This window comes from Sturnira hondurensis, unplaced genomic scaffold (genome assembly GCF_014824575.4).
Source record: "Sturnira hondurensis isolate 20B ecotype Veracruz unplaced genomic scaffold, ASM1482457v3 Scaffold0013190, whole genome shotgun sequence".
NCBI lineage: Eukaryota > Metazoa > Chordata > Mammalia > Chiroptera > Phyllostomidae > Sturnira > Sturnira hondurensis.
In genome coordinates, this window is record NW_028085821.1 from 2,210,516 (window position 1) to 2,229,360 (window position 18,845).

Genomic DNA, 18,845 nt, shown 5'->3' on the forward strand with positions numbered 1-18,845 from the left:
GCCCGCCCCTCCCCCCCCTCGCCGGGTTCCGCTCCCCTCGAGGCTCACTCAGGCGCCTTGCCCTGCCAACCCGCGCCCCCATCCTCCTGGAAAGCTAAACCCCACGATCACTAGGTCCCTAGTCAGCCTGGGGAGAAACCCCTCTCGCCCCAAGCTTCCCGATTCGTTTCAGCCCGGACTGGTGCCCAACATATGCGGTTGTCTTTAGGAGCCTTCTTCAAATTCCCTTCGGTGTGTGTTACCAGCGGTCTGCTTTCTACTCAAGGCTTTATGGGGACATATTCTGCCCATCCAACCCTTTCCTGCCTGTTATTTTTGTGGTTTACCTGGGGGCTTTCTCTCGTAAACTTGGGCTAAGGCGGCAACGTTGTCTACAAGGTCGGTTTCTGTTCTTGTTTTTTCTTCCCCATCTAGACCTGCTTTCACTCTTCAACACTAGCCCGGTTAGGTGGGTTGGCAGCTCGTTTCGGGATATCCTTAATATGTGAACGAGAAAACCCTACTAGTGGAAAAAACTACGTCCTGAACAGCAAGCCAGAGCCCCTTGATAGGGGGCCCCCCCACTAGGCCTCCGGTAGGGAGGATAGGCTCTTCCCAGGGGGTTGTAGGAGTCCTCCGTTTATACTTCGCACACACATTTCACTCATTCCACCACCCCCACCCAATTTGAGAGCACTTTCGCCCTCCGCGCCTTTCTTTCCTTGTATTTACAAAGGCGCTTGCCTCTGTTGGAATGCTGGGCTGAGAGACTTCCGAGCCTGATCCCTCCTTTCCAACCGAGACGTGGTCTTGCTGAACGAGGCAACTAGGGGGCCCCTCAGCTGTGGAATGCTCCGTGCAGCCGGAAAGGCAGGATCCGTCCTTTCCTGAACACAAAAGTTCCCTTATGGGAGATAAATGTTTGTGGGATGAATGAATAAACAAACGACTTTGACCTACTGCTCTCTTCCTTTCGGGGACATGGGAGAGGATTGGGCAGGGCTATAAAGGAAAGAGTTGGGTGTGATCACAATTTTTACTTTCAATGTTTTCCTGAGGAAATCTGTACAACTATATTTCCGTGGCGCGTGAGGTTGTGGGTGCCTTGGGCCTGCACTAGTGTTTGTGATTGACAAGGGAGGACCCGATTTCCCCTTTACACTCCTGTTTTCCACGCCTTCTACTGGTCAGAAAAGTCTCACCTAAGCAATATGTATCAACAATGGGCTTAATTGCTTTAGTACCCAACTTCCCTCACCATCATTCAAGCCTTCCTCCACCTCAATACCTCTCTTCTTACCTCTTTTTGCAGGTACTGTTTTCTAAACCATGCGGTGCAGGACCCATTTTGAAATTTGTGTTGTCTTGTACACAAAATTGATCAAGTGTGTTTGTAATCTTGTCTCCCCAGGAAGACTGTGAACTCCCTGAAGGTAGGTTTGGCATCTGACAGAACCAGGGCTGGAAAAACTGACCTTCCATGTACATTCCCTGGTGACACCAATCAACTCTGCTTGTCCGGAGAGCAATCTTAATGGTAGGTTAGAGAGCACTCCCTGGAAGTTCTTGTCAATCATACATCAACTGATGGAAAAAGGTCTGAAATGACTTTTTCATCCAGGTGAGTAGGTCCCCTGCCCAGTCAGAAGGACTGTGCTCTTGTTCTGATCTCTCTGTTCCCTACAAAACTGTCCTTCTAATTTTCAGTTTAAAAGACTAACACCATCATTCATGAAAGAGTTCAATCCTGAAGCCAGGGCTCATCTTGAGCTATTCTTTTCCTCGAATATCTAGTCTATTAGCAAGTCTAGAGAGGTCTCCAATATATTTAGGATCTTGCCACTTCTCAATGATATCTCCAAGGCTCTGGTCCTAATGCAAGCAACTGTCATCTCTGTCCTGGATCACTGCAAAAAGCAACAATCTAACTGATCTCTGGGCTCCCATACTTAGTGCTCATTGTCCATTCTCTGCCCAACAGTCCAAAAGACCTCTCATACATAAATCGAATCCCATGATTAAAGGGATAAATTTATTTTCTTTACCTAAAGCCCTCCAATGCCTTCTTTTTTTAAATCGATTTTGCTATTAGAGTTGTCCTTATTTTACCCCCTTTACTCCCCCTCCACCCAGCACCCCCCTTCTCTCAGGTAATCCCTATACCATCGCTCATGTCCATGGATCACGTGTATAGGTTCTTTGGCTACTCAGTTGCCTATGCTGTACTTTACATTCCCATGGCTATTGTGTAAATACCTATTTGTACTTCTCACTCCCCTCACCTCTTCACCCATTCCCTCAAACCCCCCTCCCATCTGGCAACTATCAAAATGCTCTCCATATCAGTGATTCTGTTTCTGTTCTTGTTTTGTTTTTTTAATTGTTGATGGATTTGTATTTTTTTAAAAAAATTTTTGATTGACTGATTGATTTTTAGGAGAGGGGAAGGTCAGGAGAAAAAGAAGGAGAGAAACATCAATTAGGTGAGAGATACATTGACCTGGTTGCCTCTTGCATGCCCCCGCCCCGCAACCCAGGCATGTGCCCTGACTGGGAATTGAACCAGCAGCATTTTGGTTTACAGGCTAGCACATAATTCATTGAGCCACACTAGCCAGGACAGATTTGTAATTTTTGCCATTTTATTGTTCATAGTTTTGATCTTTTTTCTTAAATAAGTCCCTTTAACATTTCATATAATAATGCTTTGGTGATGATGAGCTCCTTTAGTTTTTTCTTGTCTGGGAAGCTCTTTGTTTGCCCTCCTACTCAAAATGATATCTTTGCTGGGTATAGCAAACTTGGCTATAAGTGACTGAATATTCTTTATCAATCCTTTCTAGCTTGCAAAATTTATTTTGAGAAACCACCTGACAGTCTTATGAGAACGCCCTTGTAAGTAACTAACTTCTTTTTTCTTGCTGCTTTTAAGTTTCTCTATCTTTAACCTTTGGCATTTTAACTATACTGTATCTTGGAGTGGGCCTCTTTGCATCCATCTTGTTTGGGACTCTCTGCTTACTGGACTTGCATGTCTATTTCATTCACCAAATTAGGGAAGTTTTCTTTCATTATTTTTTCAAATAGATTTCCAAATTCTTGCTCTTTCTCTTCTCCTTCTGGCATCCTATGATGTGAATGTTGGACTGCTTGAAGTTGTCCAAGAGGCTGCTTCTACCATCCTGATTATTTTAGATTCTTTTTTCTTCTTGTTGTTCTATGTGGTTTTTTTTCTTCTTTATGTTCCAAATCATTGATTTGATTTTTGACTTCATCCACTCTACTGTTGTTTCCCTATAAATTGTTCTTTATTTTAATTAGTGTAGCCTTTGTTTCTGACTGGACCTTTTTTATGCTGTTGAGGTCCTCACTAAGTTCCTTGAGCATCCTTATAAACAGTGTTTTGAACTCTGCATCTGAAGAATTGCTTATCTCCATTTTATTTAGCTCTTTTTCTGGAGTTTTGATCTATTCTTTCATTTGTGCCATGTATCTTTGTCTCCTCATTTTGGTGGCCTCCCTGTGTTTGTTTCTATATATTAGGCAGAGCTGCTTTGACTCTGTGTCTTGGAAGTGTGGCTTAATGTAGTCGGTGTCCTATAGGGTCCAGTGGCACAGCCTTTCCTATCATCCAAGCTACGTACTTGAGGTATGCCCTCTGTGTGGGCTGAATATACCCTCCTTTTGTAGTTGAGCCTTGGTTGCTGTCAACAGATCAAGGGGAGGGATTTATGCAGGCCAGTCAGCTCTAAGGATTGGCTGTGACCACTTACCACCAAGCTCCACCCTATGTGGAGGGTCACCTGTGCAAAGCCAGGGTGGTGGTGCTCCGAAGTGGTCTGCAGCTATCCACCCGGTGCACTGGCCCTGGGGTTTCCCAGGTGGGTCAGGCCGAGGTCAGCCCCAGCCTGTGTTTTGCCCAGGGCCACCCTGCCTGAACTGTAAAGCAACCCGAGATGGCTGCTACTTGTGCTGGGTGGGCTTGGAGATTTCCAGGTGAAGGCCAAGCTGTGAATCTAAGCTGACTGCTGCTAGTGCCGGGCCTGGGGCTCACTGAAGCCACTTGTTGTTTGTTTGATAGAATTTAGGAAGTTGTGAAGCATGAGCCAAGACTGGACATTCATATGGAAAAGCAGCTTGGGTGGGCCGGTAATTTATGTGGGGTAAAGTCTCTGGAGATCTCCCAGGCAGGTCAGACAGTGTTAGCCAGTTGGATGGAGTCTCAGATATGGCCCCAGCTTGCAGGCTCTGTTGGGGGAGGGTTTAGAAAAGGGTCAGTGGCCTCTGCTCACCTTGATGACACACACTTCAGTTTCTCTCAGTATACTACTAGTGCCTTTCAAGCTGCTACCCTGGTGCTGGAGCTCAGAGTGAGTGAACCTGAGTAGGTGAGTCCATGTGTGGGTTTTTAAAGAGGAACTGGTTGGAGCTCCAGAAGTTTCTTCCCTGGACTCAATCCCCATTGGTTTTTGCAGCCAGAAGTTGTGGGGACTTTTATCTCCCTGGCACTGGAACCGTGGGTGGTGAGCCTGGTGTGGATTTGGGTCTCCTCGAGATATCCTTCCCTAATTTTTATCCACCACACATGGGTGAGGGGCCAGTCCATTCCACATCTGTGTCCCTCCTACCGGTCTAGATGGATGTGGTTTCTTTAATTCTGTAGTTGTCAGACTTTCATTCAACAACTCAATTTCTGACATGTCTGAGTGATGGTTGTTCTTTATTTTAATTGTAATTTTTATTGGTTGTGTAAAGAGGCAAGTCATACACTGCCATCTTAACTGGAAGCCTCCTCCAGTGCCTTCTAATTGCAATAAGAATAAAATCCATATCTATCACTTACCAGGGCCTCTCCTGTTTGTGTGCTTGCCTATGCCCTCAAACCTCATCTACTACTCTCATCTTTTTCACTATGAACTAGCCACATTGATGATCCTCCTCCTGCCCCTAAAACACTTTTAGTAATTCCCTTTACAGGGCTCTGCACTTGGTCTTTCTTCCACCTAGAAATCTCCTTGTCTATATCTTGTCTTTGTCTTCCTATCACTTAAGTCTCAGCTTAAATGTCTCCTGGAAAAAAATCTTCCCTGACCATCCCAGCAAAAGTTTCCCTTTTATGCATTTTCTCATTGTTCTATTATACTTTTATTGCATTCTTCATGATGTAAAAACATTATTATTACTTTTAAACATTTGTTAAAAATTTTATTTATTTTTAGAAAGAGGAAAGGAGGGAGAAAGAGGGAGAGAAACATCAATGGGCAGGAGATTCATTGATCCTGTTGCCTCTGGCACGACCCCTACTGGGGATATGGCCTACAACCCAGGCATGTACTTTGACTGGGAATTGAACCGGCAACCCCTTAGTTCACAGGCTGGCACTCAATCCACTGAGCCACATCAGCCAGAGCTAAAAACGTATTTCATCTTTATTTCTTTGCGTTGATCTCCCTTTTCCTGCATTTTCCTTTCCAAAACTTTTTCTGTAATGTTAACTCCATGAGGAAAAATATTTTGTTTGGCTCATCATTGAATCTTCAGTGCCTAGAACAGTGCCTGGTATACAGAAGGAGTTCAATGAGGGTTAGCTGAATGAGTACATTTGACTTTATCTCTTGGTGCCTAGAACATAATAAACTGAATGAATGTCTTTTGCAATTGCTTGATGGTGGAAAAGGATGGGCGTTTCTTGAGCCCAGTCTTCCATAAACCACAATCATGAGAATCGATTCTAAGACTTGCTCTCGGATGGTTTATTACCCTGTCAGGCTATGTACACAGCCTGATGTTATTGTCCAGGGAATGTTACTCAAAATTTAGGTACAAACACTGACATGATGGAATAATAATTAAATTCTAACATTCTACCTCTGTTCCTCTTCAAACCACACTCTTCCCTTGATTCCAATGACTTCCATATTTTCTTAGTAGTATTCCCTCCCAAGTTTCTCAATAAATTCCTCTTTCTACTCCTTTTTATTCTTTTTATCATTTTGTATATTTTATTCTTGGGGTCATCTTTAGTAGGCATTCCAAAAGTGAAGGGTTGTATTTTATAATATCTTTGTAAGACAGCTCCCAAGCCTATAAGTATAGTGTCATTAATAACAACAGTGTAACAAATTATTTCAAAAATTAGTGGCTTCGACTCTCAAAGCTTCTTCAAATCAGAAATTCAAGAGCAGTTCTGTTGTGTGTTTGGTTTGAAGTCTCTTTTGAGGTTGCAGTCAGCTAACAACTATGTCTCTAGTGATCAACTGGCCTGACTGGGGCTGGAAGATAGATTTCTAAGGAAACTCACATGCTGCCAAGTCGGTGCTGCCCAGTTAGTTCTGATCCAAGAAGGCCTGATGTAGTGCCTCACAACATGGCAACTGGTTTATCCCAGATCAAGGGATCCAAGACAGATAGAGGCAAAAGTTGTAATGCCTTTATAAACTAGCCTCAGAAGCCACCCCGACACCCTCCGTATTCTATTAGCCACAAGAACAAGTCCCAATAAAATGTAGGAAGGGATTGTATAAAGACATGAATACGAGGAGGTGACGCTCTTTGAGGGCCATCCTGGTGGCTGATTGCCACACAGAGGTTGTCAGCAGCAAACTTTTTATTGCAAGAAACACAATATGCAATTAAAATGGCTTAAATAATGACACTTTCTATGTAATCTAATAGGAATTCTGCATACTCATATAGGACAGTCCTAGGGTTAATTCTTGGACTTGATAATCTCCTTAACGACTAAGAGTTCACTATCTTTTCACTCAGACATGTTGGAGATGTCTTTTGTCAGGGTCACATGTTGGATGCAGTGGTTTCAGAGGTCACGTGTGAATAGGACCCCATCCACTGAAAAGGAAAGGAATGTCACTTCTGTGGATTAATTTTATTGTGAGAGGTAATATTTCCTGGAAGTACTGTAGATGTCTCAGATCCTATTGGCCAGAATTATGTAACATAGTCATGCATCAAAAACACATCATATTATGAATCCGGAGTTTGCAAGCATTAATGTTTACATTTTTTTAATTTACTGATTTTTTTTTGAGAGAGAGAGACATCAATTTGTTGTTCCACTTATTTATGCTTTCATTGGTTGCTTCTTATATATATACCCTGACCAGGGATGGAACTCACTACCTTGGCTTATTGGAATGAGCTCTAACTAACTTAGCTATGTAGCCAGAGCCTACAATTATTAAGATTTTGTAAGCACACACCTTATTTCTCACCCAGAAAAAGGAAATTATGGTTCCCACAGAAACTCACCCTTAAAAGAAAATATTTAAGAAATTTTACTTTTTAGTATAAACACATTCAGTTCTGTCAGGACTGTAAAACTTCCCAGACTATTACTATTTTGTTTCTCTCATCTCCTCTCCAAATAAAGGTGAAAAGAATGGTTGGACTTAATGACCTTTTGTGGTATTTATCCATTGACCTTTTTGTGTGACCCTGGAGTGGTCCATTTTGCTAGGTGTGGAATATAGTAATGAATGTGAACAAAATGGTGTCAGAAAGATGAAAAATTTATTGACCATAGTTCTTTTACTGGGTCAGTTGACACCTGCTAATTAGCAATAAGTGTCTTGGAAAGTGAAATGTGAAAGCAAAATCACAGAAGTTCTCACATATGTGCTTACAGTTTATTAAGTATGTGCAAAGATTATAATAAGGATAAAAAAATTAAGCTAGAAATCAAGATGTGCATATACTTAGTAAAGAAAAGAGTTATATGCTTTATTGAATAGTATACTTGATCCATTCTTTTGGAAAATTAAAAATTTCAAACTCTTAAAATTTTCCAAAACAGGGTGATTTAAAAAAACCCTATTTCTATGCTTCTTGTTAGTGTTGTCTTTTCTTGTCCAAAGAAATAACAGTGACTGAATGATAGGTTCTACCCAAAATACTTTTAGGCCACCATGGACTTTCATTCCCAGCGTTCAGCTTCCAGATCTTTCTTTGCCCAGAGCTAAGATACTGGAACAGGAACTTACTAAAACTAACATACCTGCAATTCTGGTTCTTAGATGAAAAGCATTTTAATAACTGGGCTTGGTTCTGGGATCTTGATTCAGGTTAAACTCCCACTGTTTTGGTTGAAATATTTGGCACCTTCCATCTATCTGATTAAGACACCGCATCCAGTTCCAAGTCACCTCATTTGGGACACCTGGCGCTAACGCCACTTTTCAACCCCTCTCCCCATTCAATGACACCCACCGGAAAGGACGTCCTGGAACTGTTAAATGTGTTTTTCTTGAAGTGAACCACGTACACAACACCCTTATTAAGAAGGAAATAATGTCGTCGTATAGCCATTTGCCACCCCTGAGCAGATGAGATCAACAAACTCCCCCAAATTGCTGCCTTAGGAATACATTTTATTCGTGGTTAGAAAAACTAAATAAGGAATGTTACGGGACAGGAAAAATAACTTGTTTATTTTCTTGGTGGAGAAGTGGGGGTAAGTAAATGAGAACTGGGCCGAGCACATGCTTTATCTGAACCGCGACGCAGTGCGTTCAATGAGTGGAAGACACTAGGTCCATAGAAACCGTCTTCTCCCTTTGTCTTGCACTCCACCGGGAGGTGTGGGGGTACCCCAGTTAGGCAGACTTGAGGGGGCGGGGCTCAGGGGGCTGCGTCGCCCCAGAGGCGAAGGCGGAGGCGGAGGCGCCAGCACGCCGCGCCTGCACCTTGCCTCTCAGGATGCCAGCCGACTCCAAGCAAGGTCGAAGGCAAGGCCGCTGGGCGGCTCCGAGCGCCAAGGAAGGGCGCGAAGGAAGCAAGGGCAGAGGGCACGAGGACGAATAAGGCGAGCGGCGCCAGTCTCGGGGGCGGCGGCAGGCGGCGCGTACGGAGAGTACCTCCCAGGGGAGAAAAGAGCCTCCGCACTGGAGGGGCGGGGCCCAGCTGGAAGGCAAAGGGGCGGCGGGGAGAGGAGAAGCTAAGGGAGCGAGGAGGAGGGCGTGGCTTCGGTGCGCAGCCGCAGTAGATCTCTGGAAATTTCCACTAAGCCTCGGAGTCCCTGGGCTGGGGAGGAACTTGCTGCCTCTTCGCGCCGGGGCCCCACGTGATGGTGATTCACCGCGTCGGCTCTGGAGCCTCGGGCGCGAAGAGGAGGGAGTGGAGAAAGGAGGCGGAGGAGCGGAGGAAAGTGGTTGTGGGGGAGGGGAGAACAGGTTTGAGAGAAGTGGAGTAGTGGGGGTGACTAAGGGAGCGGAAGCAGGGGCTTTAATTTCGGTCCCGCAGCACTGGGGCGGGGTCTCTGCCAAAGTATTCTAGCCTCGGCCAGCTGGGAGGCTGCCAAGTGCGGTCCAGCCACGCTCCGTGCGGCCGCGCGGAGACCTCACCAGTGACTGGGGACATCTAGAGAGTCCTAAAACGTCAGGGCTAATTCCGGGGTGCTTTTGAGGAAAGCGGCACTAGGGCCTTGAAGGCCCGCAGAGTTTTTGCGAATGCGCCAGGCAGTGAACAGATGCCCTGCCCTGGAGGTTGCAGTCTGGAAAATGATCACTCCCTGTTGGCGTGTGGGTGCTTGTGTACGTGGCACCCGACATGGAGGGCTGGAACTGTGGAAAACTGCACCAGAGGGAGGGACGAAGGGGTGAGGCCTTGGTCCATCATTTGCGCCCTGGGGCCCCAAATGCACTGGAGTCTGTCAGATTCAACTCCCCCCCAGACGCCCAAGGAAATCTTTTAGGCTTTGGAGAACGTGAGATTGTCGTGCAGCTTTCTCCAGATGTTTCCCCGCTAAGACTTTGGGAAATCGGAATTCCTCTTCTGCTGTGTTGAGTAGGCATTGCACAAACACTCCACCCATGTCTCTGTGATGTTGTAAAAAAACATTATAGTAGTCCGACTGTTAATCTCTCTTTTCCTTTTAAGTTCTTTCTAGCAATTGTGACCTTTTCTTCAAGTCATTTCATCAAAGTCTTGGAAGCAAATTAAAAAAAACCCCAAACCTAGTCTGAATTAGAAAGTTCAGATCTTTGTTTACCGACCACGTTGCCTGGGAAGACAGACTTGCGGGTTTGTTCTGTCCAGGTTTCCTAAGGCCTCTGCTTGGGCCTTTTCCTCTCATTTCCATCTTGAGGCAAAAGCCTAGACTAGGGATTGCAGCTCAATCTATCAGAAGTCTCTCATTTTCCGCATTGGTCTTAACCTTGACTAGAGCTATTTGTGTTGTTTTCACATGGCTTTCTACAAATAGAATTAGTGTAATTATTAAGAGTAGCTAATATACTTGTAGTTGGTTGGGCCAGCCACTATTTTAAGTTTATAAATATGTGAGTATTTAATAATTTGTAACTGTGTGTGGTTGTGGCTATTATTGTTCCATTATCCACCTTAACCTCATTCCTTACTGATAAGTCAATTGAAGCAAGGACAAGTTAGGTAATGGCCAAGGCCATGTGGCGGGTAAGTGAAGGAAGTGCAATTTGAACCCAGGCTGTCCCTGGTGAACACCGTGCTATGATCACTATGCTGTACAAATTCCCTATTAACAGAAGTTACTGTGTCCAACTATGAAATTTACATTTTGGTGGGATTTTTCTTTTTTATTTATTTAGCCTTCCTAAAATTTATTTTGGAGAGATGTCTGAATTTAGTTTGGATAGAAAAACGCACTTTGAAAAAGAAAGTCTTGTGATGAAAGAATGCATTCCAAGCAGTATTACAATATGTTTTTCTTACATGTAAGATTATTGAAATATTTGCCCTAAGAACTTAATTTTTTTCAGGAGAAGTTTTTGTTGTCATATACCTTTAGCCCCTAGTTCAGGGGTGTCAAACTCATTTTCACCAGGGGCCACATCAGCCTCATGGTTTCCTTCAAAGGGCCGAATGTAATTTTAGAACTGTGTAAATGTAACTGCTCCTTAATAGTCAAGTGAGAGGTCAGTGCTGCCGCTAGGTAGAAACAAGGTAGAGGGCGGCCTACCTGTGCCCTAGTGTATGATGAGCTCTCCAGGAAAATGAAAATGACATCGAGGCTCTTCAATTGTCAGTGTTTGATAAATATGTTGTACCCCCAAAGTGGACATCCTTGAAATTGTTGATGATGTAATACTAGGTGAAAAGGGAGTTTGCAAAAGAAACGTAAATACTGGATAGATTCAATAGCAAATACTATGTTTTTTCTTTCCAGAACCTTCTTTTCTGCCCTTGAGACCCTTCCTGACTCTCCAAGGCTGGGTTACAAGCTGCTTCTGTGTGCTTCTGTGGCTCCCCAGAGTCTGCTCCTGTTGCGGGATTTAGGAAACTATTCTCATTGCTTGTTCATCTGCCTCTACCTCCCAGGAGATTCTTAATTTTCTTGAAGGGCAGGCATCCTGTCCTGGTCAATAGTGTGTCCCAAGATCTCAACAGAGTTATTTGCCTTAGAATAGGATCTCAGCAATACTGTGCAGTTAAAAGGGTGAGTTTATTGGTCATCCTCATCTTGTTAGAATGGACTGAATTGAGATTTAACACAAACCATGAGGTCAGTGTATCCACTGGGAACAAAGTCTCTGTGTAGTCTTGGTCATGTATCTATCTGTCTATTCAGTCAATCAACCTCTCTCTCCTCTCTGCCTCTCTTTCTCTCTCCATCCATACCACTAGCTGGAGGCCAGGGATATGTATTTTGTTTGAGTGTGTAATACCCCATTGCCCATCCATTATTTTGCACATAATGGTTTTTTGATGTTTACTAAATACGAACCAAAACAATCTCTGAAAACTTTTGTGCTGGTCAGCTAACTATTTCAGCACCCACTTAGCTCAGAGACCAATCATCTTGATTTCGCAATTGGGTCTTTAGAATGAATGATAGAATCATGGAATTTTTTCATTACTCAGGAACATCTTTTAACTGCTCTGTCCAATACATGGCCACTAGGCACACAAGGCTATTTAAATTGATAAAAATTAAATAAAATAAAAAAATAGCTTGTTGTGGGAGGAGCTCAGGCAGGTCAGAGCAGGCCTGATGGGAAACTCAGGAAAAGATGCTTTTCTTTTAGTTGAACCACTTAGTTGATGATTGCTTTACTTTTTCTTTTTAAAATTTGGAAGTCCAATAAAAAAATGTGCTCTTGTGGAACAAAAAAAAAAGTGAAGTTCCTTAATAGCATTAGTTACATTTCAAGTGCTAAATAGCCACACGTGATTAGTAGCTGCTGTATTGGGCAGCCCTAACAGACTGCCATTGCAGGAAGTTCTGTTGCACAAAGCTGATAAGTTACTCCCTCCCAAAAAAGTAAGAGGGTATGCTTTTATTATCTTAAATACATCACTATTACTAAAAAATATTTCAGATTGCTTACAGTTCTTTATATGCAAAGAACGACACATTAATTCATATAGAATAAAATTTTCGTCCCTAACAGCTATGTTTAAATTAATGCGCATTTAAACATATTCAGGAGAACTGATGGTTCAAAGAGATTTTCCTTTGTATTCCTTTAGAGTGAATATTCACCCCAATTGATAAGTTATGAGTCTTCATTTTTTCTCATTAAAAATACTCTTATCAACTTGAGTCACTGCACAAGTTTGACATTCATTAGATTTGGCTGTGCCTTTTAAGCTTGCGTGATTGAGAAACTAAAATACTCAGTAATGTTGGTAAAGGACAAGTGCCAGACAGTTTTGGACTGACCAAATATACATTTCACGACATCACACATGCAATACAGACAGTTCTCAGTTTACAAACACTCTCTTTAGGAGCTGCCCAAGTATAAACATACCAGTGTACCCTCTTTAAACTTCTCCTTAGAACAAAACTTAGAACAGTATCACCAAGGTAGCCATTGTACAAACAAGTTTTTCCTTTTTTTTTCACGTTTTTTATTGATGTTCAAGTACAGTTATCTCCATTTCCCCCCCACCCCAACCATCCCCACCTCCCACCCTTGATCTTACCCCTTTTTGGTTTTGTCCATGTGTCCTTTATAGCTGTTCCTGAAAACCCTTCCTCCTTTCCCTGCGTTGTCCCCTCCTACCTCCCCTCTGGTTACTGTGAGTTCTTAATTTCAATCTCTCTGGTTATATTTTGCTTACTTCTTTGTTTTGTTGATTAGGTTCCACTTATGGGTGAGACCATATGGTATTTGTCTTTCACCTTCTGGCTTATTTCACTTAGCATAATGCTTTCCAGTTCCATCCATGCTGTTGTGAAGGATAGGAGCTCTTTCCTTCTTTCTGCTGTGTAGTATTCCATTGTGTAAATGTACCACAGTTTTTTGATCCATTCACGTACTGATGGACATTTAGATTGCTTTCAGCACTTGGCTATCATAAATTGTGCTGCTATGAACATTGGGGTGCATAGGTTCTTTTGAATCAGCATCTCAAGATTCTTAGGGTATAATCCCAGTGGTGGAATTGCCAGGCTAAAAGGCAGTTCCATTTTTAGTTTTCTGAGGAAATTCCATACTGCTTTCCACTGTGTCTGCAACAGTGTGCATTCCCACTAACAATGTACTAAGGTTCCCTTTTCTCCATAACCTCTCCAACACTTGTTTGTTGATTTGTTTATGATGGCCATTTTCACCAGTGTGAAGTGGTATCTCATTGTGGTTTTAATTTGCATCTATCTGATGGCTAGTGATGCTGAGCATCTTTTCATATGTTTCTGGACCCTCTGTATGTCCTCCTTGGAAAAGTGTCTGTTCAAGTCTTTTGCCCATTTTTTAATTGAGTTTTTTTGTCTTCCTGGAGTGGAATTGTATGAGTTCTTTATATATTTTGGAGATCAAACCCTTGCCTGAGCTATCATTGGCAAATATGTTTTCCCATACAGTTGGTTCTCTTTTAATTTTAATGCTGTTTTCTTTAGCCATGAAGAAGCTTTTTATTTTCATGAGATCCTATTTGTTTATTCTTTCTTTTATGTCCCTTGCTCTAGGGGACATGTCAGTGAAAATATTGGTGTGTGGGATATCTGAGATTTTCCTCCTTATGATACAAATTCTTAGATAAGAAAATAAAAAAATTAATCTTGGAATTTTTTAGAGAATGTATAGCTTGAGTTGTGGAGGCAAAAAGAAGCTGTGAAAAAACCCTGGGGAATTAGGCAAGGTTATTTTCACAGAGGAGATTTGCTTGAGTGGTAACCCCCTGACAAAAGTCTAGTTCCACCTTTCCCCATCAGGCCCCGCCCCTTTGTGCTGAGCATCTCTCCCACTCTTAAAATTCTCCAGTTTCATTTGTACTCCACTTTCAGTTCTATTAATTCAAAGTTTTGAGGTCTTGGGCAAGTTTGGTAGCTTCTCTGGGCCTCAGTTTCCTAAATTATAAAATATGAGTAATACCATGCTGGTTCTCAAGAATTAAAGTTTATTTGAAAATATATTCTAGATTAAAAAATAATATGAAAACAAAGGATTATGATTATGATCGTGTATAAGATTAAATGGCCACCAGTGTTGTGCATATGATGGGAACCTGGTTCATCAGAATATTTAAGCCAGTTGATGGTTTGAAGGTTCATGATGGGGTAGGGGATAGATGTTCTGGGAGTTGGAAGAGAGATTTAAAAAAGGAGAGGGGAGGTGGTGAAAGAAAATTGTTGGAAATTTGTAAGGAGGTTAGGTATATACTACCTTTTCCTTTAAGGAACGAATGTAATTGCATTTTCTACTTTCTTCTTCTGTTTCATTGATTATTCCTGAGGCTAAAGTTTCTGCTTTACGTTCTAATTCATCTGACATCGCATGTTTTGAAAAACTTAGTGTTGCTTGCTTTGATTTTCCAGTAGTCTTTTGCTGATGAAGGTTCTGTGAAGGGCAGATTCAAAGTACAGCAGGCTGCCACAGCGCAGGGGTGGGAAAGCGATGGGTGTAGTTGTGGAGTGGGGGGCCGGGCAGCTAAGCCTGTAGCTCTCCAAGCAGCAGTGCCAGTCACGGACACTGGCCTAAGTTAGAGGTAGCAATAGTTAGATCAGATCAAATCAAACCAAACCAAGCAAAAACAAACAAAAATATGGCAAAGGAGAGAGAAGGAAGTGGGAGAAGAGAGAGAGAGGCGAGAGAACAGGAGAGTGAATGGTAGTGGGTAAAGAGGAAGGGAAGGACACCAAAGAGAATGATGGATAAGCTTGTAGTTCTAAGCACAGTACGTGTATTAGCTCATTAAGCCTCCTGACCAGCCTGCGAGGTAAGCACTATTATTATTATCCTCATTTGATAAATGTGGCAGTTGAGGCCAGAGATGCTGAGCAATTGTTCTTAATGTCACAGCTCCTAAGTGGTAGGAGTGGGACTTGAACTCAGCCACTCTGACCCTGGAGTAGGTTGTGATCTTCAGCACTACTTTAGCACTTCTCAAACTATGTGCTCTTAGGACCCTCCTTGTGCTTTTAAAAATTAGTGAGGACTACAAAGAGTTTTGTTCAGTGTGTTATATCTATTGATATTTACCATATTAGAAATTAAAACAGCCCTGGTTGGTGTGGCTCAGTGGATTGAGCGTGAGCCTAGAAACCAAAGGGTTGCTGGTTCAATTCCCAGTCAGGGCACAGGCCTGGGTTTTGAGCCAGGTCCCGAGTCATGGGGTGCGTGAGGGGCAACTGCACATGGATGTTTCTCTCCCTCTCTTTCTCCCCCCCTTCTCCTCTGTCTATACGAAATAAATAAAATCTTTTAAAAAAGAAATTAAAACATATTTAATTCATTTAAAAATAATAATAAACCCGTAGTATGATGATACAACATTTTAAAGTGAAAATGGCTATATTTCTCAAAATAAAAAATATATAGGGAGCCCTGACTGGTGTGGCTCAGTGGATTGAGTGTGGGCCTGCGAACCACACGATCGCGGTTCGATTCCCAATCAGGGCACATGCCTGGGTTGCAGGCCAGTTCCCAGCAGGGGACTCATGAGAGGCAACCACACATTGGTATTTCTCTCCTTCTCTCCTTCCCTTCCCCTCTAAAGATAAATAAATAAAATCTTTAAATATATATATATATATATATATATATATATATGGAGAAGAATGGCATTGTTTTACAGTTTTGTAAATTCATGCATTATACTAACCCTCTTCCGATGTGACAGTAGTTAAGAAGAGGGAAGGAAATGAGAGCGACTGAAGATAGAAATGGTGGGAACTCAAGGCCTGTCTCAGTGAGCACCCTAATGTGGCCTGAAGGAGGAAGAAATGATAACTAAAGAGTTGGTTCTGAATAGCTATAGAGCAGCCCCTGGATTTTCATGCCTACTTAGGTTGTTTGTATTCTATTTATCTATCTACCTACCTATTTATAAACATATATTTACACACAGATATGCAAATAATTATATATGTATATGAATTTGAAGGTCAGTAAAAAACTTTGAGTCTAGAAAAGGTTCCGAATTGGAAGAGATTTTTGAGATTATCTGACTAATCTTATTTTATGGTGGGAAGTAGCTGAGGTTGGGCAGGAAAATGGCTTATTGCTGGTTGAACTGCTGGTTAGTGGCAAGACTGCTGGTAGAACCCAGGGCTCCTGTTTCCTCATTCCACTTTAGAATATCATGTCATAGAGATTAATTATTCAGCCATTAGATAAATCTATATCCACCAGAAAAAACTTGTGCATTGGCAACTGTATAATTTCTGGTAAATTCATAGACTTCATCAATGCCATTGTGAAAAATTGCCCTTCTCCCCAAATTTCCTCTCCCAAAATGTCTTGGTCTCTTTGATATTTTGTTAGGATTCATTACAATTTTTTGCTTATTGCCTTTTGTTTCACAAGTACTGTTGAAGAGAATATGAGATTGATATTGGAAAGAGGGCAAGAATATGAGAACCAGCAGTTCTGAGACATCTGAGAACACTGGCCAGTGTCTTTTCTGTTATCTGCAGGGTCTGCTTTTCTTAAGGATGAGCATATTTTGGTCCACAGGTTACCAAGACAAGCACATTCCTGCCAACATGATCCTTGGACAAGCTGTTCTGGAATTTGAACTTGCTACTGAAAAGGGGTTAAGTCCAGGACACACACACTCATTTCAGTGGGGGGTGAGCCATACTTGGCTATGTTAGCACCTCATTATACAACAGTTCCAGGATAAAGTGATTCCAGATGTGCTCTCAGCAAGTACCTAGTACTTATGTGTTTAACCCATTAGGCTAAAATCCACTTTCTGAATTTTTGGAGAAGACAGACATTACTTATCTAACTAGTCATTCCTAGTTACTTTATAAAGTTAATTCTGAATTGGCTATAATTTGCAGTGTGCTTCATGTTGGGTGATTATAACCATATGAAATGTATCTATTTACATATACATATATTCATATATATATATATATATATATCTTTGATCAGAAGTTCATTTTTGGATACTGGTTCTGTAATCATTAAGTTCCTTTTTCTTGGAAGTTAGAGACGTTGAGAGAACATGTTATCTAAGAAGTATTCTAGTTTCCTTCTGGTCATTGGCTTAATAGGTGCTTAATCAAGCTGCTTGGATTCTGAAAAGTAAATGCTGTAGGTGAGTCCTGGTTAAACATCCCCTCTCCCCCCACTCTCCTTTTAAAACACTATTTGAAAATTTTCACTTCTTCATAAGCTTTGTAACCTGAATTTATGAAGAAGAGTTGAAGAGAAAAGGTGGCGAACGCTTTCCCTGCCAAGTCAGGTTGTTGTTAATAGTGTGGGATTTTGCATCACTTGGCCCTAGAAGGGGCCTGTGATGGGGGCTCAGGTGAGCATTTCATCTTGTTTTAAAATGTTTCAGATTTATCTGAAGAAATTATACTTTCTGTTGAGAACAAAGGAAAACTTCTTAGCTGGTGTTTGCTTACTTCAGTTGAGAACATTGCATTGTAACGTGCTCCTCTGGTATGATACCAAAAAGTATTGTTAAAAATTTAGGTATTGTCTGGCCTCCAGGACCATAACATTTACATGTTGAAGACGTTAACATCAGGCAGTGATTTTGAACCAGAGTGCTTCAAGAACTTTTAAAACATGCAATGCCTGACTATTTAATCAGGGGCACTGACTTCTTTCCTCTGGGACTGTCAAATAAAGAAATGAAAACAGTCAACATAACAATAGCTGTCCAGTGTGAATGATTCAAAGTTATACCTGTTGTATTGTCAGATCAACAAAAAATATAACATTTTTTGTGGAAGTGTTAGCTTAAGCAAATTAAAAAATCTCAGGATTTGTCTTTGCCATGTCAGTGGCGGCTTAGGAAACATATCACTAGTTAAAATTAAAACAAAAATGGTCCTTAGGACTAATCCTTTCTTGTGAAACATCTAGGTGCTTCCATCCAACTACGCCTACATTTGGAAGATAAGAAGGTGAGGAAACTATAGATAGCAGAATGTGAATGCCATTGCTTAAACTTTAAGTTTAAAGCTTCAGACTGGGGCCTTGGTAGCTAACAATTTGTATTATTTCCAGTTGGAGATAAAGATGTTTGGTGTTACCCATCAGCTAGAGATGGATGTAGTCTGTGTTTGGATTGCCAGTCATTGTAGTTTAACAATGGGAAGAACTGCCCTGGCCTGGTAGCTCAGTTGTTTGGGACGTTGTCCCCTATATCACAGGTTGTGGGTTCAATTCCTGGTCAGGGCACATACCTAAGGTATGGGTTTGATCCTGGATAGGGGCATGTACAATAGGCAACCAACTGATATTTCTCTCTCTCTCTCTCTCCCGCTCTTCCTAAAATCAATGAACATTTCCTCAGGTAAGAATTTAAAACAATATTAATATGAAGGGCTTACTCTGGAAGAAATAAAAAAGTTGTGATGTTCCTTAAGTCATTTAGGGAGTCAGTACTGAGTCAGCCAGGTAGGGTTTGCTAGTCTATATAATAATTATCGTTATGTTATTTTAGTCCTTCAGATACACCCA